Source organism: Frankliniella occidentalis, unplaced genomic scaffold (assembly GCF_000697945.3).
Source record: "Frankliniella occidentalis isolate FOCC.00 unplaced genomic scaffold, Focc_3.1 Scaffold36, whole genome shotgun sequence".
NCBI lineage: Eukaryota > Metazoa > Arthropoda > Insecta > Thysanoptera > Thripidae > Frankliniella > Frankliniella occidentalis.
In genome coordinates this window covers 1,396,249-1,399,355 of record NW_026267166.1, presented here as the reverse complement: position 1 = coordinate 1,399,355, position 3,107 = coordinate 1,396,249, and the positions used below count along the sequence as shown (strand labels likewise).

Sequence of the window (3,107 nt, the reverse complement as noted above, 5' to 3'; positions counted from 1 at the left end):
GTACGTAACAACCTGGTCCGCCCGCCTCGACGAGAGGACGTCGGAGGACGCCGGTGGCGGTGCACATGGACAAGACGAAGGGAAGGCAGCTGCCATCTTGCAATGACTTGCTGGGACATGGATCTCTCTCTCTCTCTCTCTCTCTCTCTCTCTCTCTCTCTCTCTCTCTCTCTCTCACACACCCCTCTCTCCCTTTATCCCTCTCTCTGTCTCACTCTCTCTCTGTCTCTCTGTCTCTCTCACCTCTCCTCTCAATTTCCCCTTATCTCTCCTTCCACATCTCCTCGTTCGGATACGGCACGGGGCTAAGGGCAACGGGAGTCGTAACCCAGCCACGCGTCCCTTTCGGCAGTCCCGAGTCTCGTGGCTCATCAGCGTGACTCGAGGTCCCGGGGACTGACCCCCCTCCCCTGCGGCCCATCTCTCGCCTTCTGCTCCCTGCTCACTCATTTTCTTTTTAGCAGTTAAGAGGCTGACATGACGTTCCCTCTCATATGTCTCTATTTGTTTCTCTCACACTACACCCCTTTTTCCTACATTTAAAAATTACTCTGGTACGAGAGTCATCGTTGGTGATAGCGATATGAAACTGACCAGGGAGTGTGTCCAGTTTTCTCTCGTTTATTCGGTAAATCACGGGAGCTGGGCGCCTGCGAGACGCAGGGTAGGCCAACCCGCGGTGCACGCATGCGCTGTTGACAAGATGTTGCCTACCCATCAGGCGCTATGAGAGCTTGAATTAAATGAACTATCTTGGCAGCCTCGCGTAACGGCAAATGCCGGACGCACTATCTGGATTATCCCTATGTTGCCGTTGCCGGCTCAATAAACAGGTTGCTGCTCACCGCGTGGGACGGATGCTCCTTGACAAGATGTTCTAAAACCAATGGGGTCCATGTTGTTTCGTCAAGCCTATCCACTCCAGTCACTCTCCTCTGCCACCCTCCCCCCCCCCCTTTTCCTGTTTGCGTTACCCTTCCTGACCCGCGCGCGCTATGCCCACTGTGCTGGCAAACCACAAAAGCTAAACCTGGTTAAAGTTTTGGCGGCTGAGCTAACTTCGACAGCGCTCGCCGCTGGCTCTGCGTGCCCGGCCCGGCCCGAGGCGAGGCCCGGCCCGCCGCGGATACGAGTCTGTAGCGATCGGTTCGGGCAAGGCCGCGGCAGCGCGTGGCAGCAGCACCAGTACCCGATGTTCGTCAACTGTACAATAACATACAACCAACCAACAAACACATTGACAGCACACAAAAAACAAATCTCTTCTCAAAACTAAAAGACGCCCGAGGCAGTATTGCGATCCTCGGGCTCCTGGGAGCAACGATGCTTAAAGTGATATGTGTGTTGACTTATCACCTGAGGTCCGCTCAGGGCGATGCATCCCTGCAAGTTGGGGTCCCTAGGGACACCCTAAAGCAAGCCTCCCATCGAGTTCGACGGCTTTTGTATGAGTTCCGAGCCCAGTCTCCCCCCTTTCCCCCTTTCTCCCCCCCCCTCTCTCTCCTTCCTTCTCTCTCTCTCTCTCTCCACGTCAATCTGGCAAACAGGGAAGCGCTCGGAACCTCTCTGCATACGAACATATTCATGGAACGTCGAGGCAGGGTGCGGAACGTCGAACATTTGAAATTAAAATAGTTCGATCTGCAATGCCTGTCGTGCTCCTGCAGGATAACAGATTTATTACTTTGCAAATACCGTATGTGACTCAAAATAATTTCCACACCCTCTTTGTGTTCCTGTCGAATACTTGTCGGTATTACGATTTAGGTGTTTTCAAATATAATTTGCCTTTAAGTTTATTGCAAACGTCATTTTCGAAACCCTCCTAAAACGTAATATTGAAAATCATTTTTAGTTGCCTTATACCCTTTCCCGCTGTCCATCTAGTGGTACCAGCAGATAAAACGCCATAACCATATAGCCATATTATATGAATGTCCCACATGCCCCTCGCCGAAGAGCATCGTTGCAGCTCGTACGCATGCATCGCCGGTCCACTGGTCCCGCTCCGCGGTCAGTCACCCGGCCCCGCCACACCACACCACACCCCACACCACCCCACCGCGCCCCCACCTCGGCGCCGCTGGCCGCAAGGCTAACACGTATTAATTACTCTGTCGAGAACACGCTCCGCCCCTCCCGTGTGCGCCATCGTCTTAACCAACAATATTAAAATTACGAGAAAGGCGGGAAAACTTAAAAGAGAGTTGTATTCACGGGGTGCGGGAGGCTAGCGGCTGCTCAGCAGGTTCGAGAGCGTTCGCCGTGTTTATCGGGAATAATGTTATGAAGTCGTGAGACGTCGCTGACCCCACCGCGCACCGCGCGTATACACACCTCCGAGCGGCGTTGCGTTGTACGGCGGGGGATAAGACACGACCAAGGTGTGAGTGAGGGGAGGGGAGAGAGTTCGATTCAGTTCATTCCGCGCGCCTTTCATTGTTTCCCCGGAGCGGGCGTCGCCGCCGCCACTGCTGTTTTGAAAACGTGTTGTTGAACCTCTGTTGTCATTCTATCGCCATACCCCGCAAGCATTTACGTAATTTCCACACCGCGTTCCAATCCAACTGAGTTTATTGCCCCCTCGCTCCTACCCCCTGATCGTCTCTGTCTCTCTCTGTCTCTCTCCCTCCTCTCGCTCTTTCTCTCTCTCTCCCTCCTGACCCCTCTTTCATAACGGAGTCCCGCGAGCCGAAGATGAAGCGCAGTAGCCAACTGCTGATAAGGGAATCTTTTCGGGTGTTAATCTCCGATTTCATGGAAACTCGAGAAAATTTGAAGGTTATTTATAAAGAAATCGGATAGCACGTGCAATTTTTCCTAAACCTCCTAGGGTAACAGAAAGGTTTTACAAAAAAAAAAAATGAAACAAATTTAAGTCGCGTCCTTCGGACGAAAACTTTATCCGTTTCGCTCAATTCAATTTTTTGCCGTAAAGGCGGTAGGGGGATATTATGAACAAAGAGCACTGTAAGGGGTTAAGTTAACCCCCAATAACTGTGAGGTTTAAGTTTCAAATGATATTCGACTTTTGTAATAATAAAATTTAAATTTTTCGAGTTTCAACGAAATCGAAAAGGTTCCCTTGTGAGATGGACAACCCCCCC

At 51.7% G+C, this 3,107-nt stretch overlaps 1 protein-coding gene across 1 annotated transcript in view; it reads left to right on the top strand.

Annotated features, from left to right (window-relative positions):
• LOC113210769 (neuropeptide Y receptor type 2-like) overlaps positions 1 to 3,107 on the top strand; it is an 85,037-nt gene that overhangs the window by 12,844 nt on the left and 69,086 nt on the right. The gene's annotated exons all lie outside the window — the stretch shown is intronic.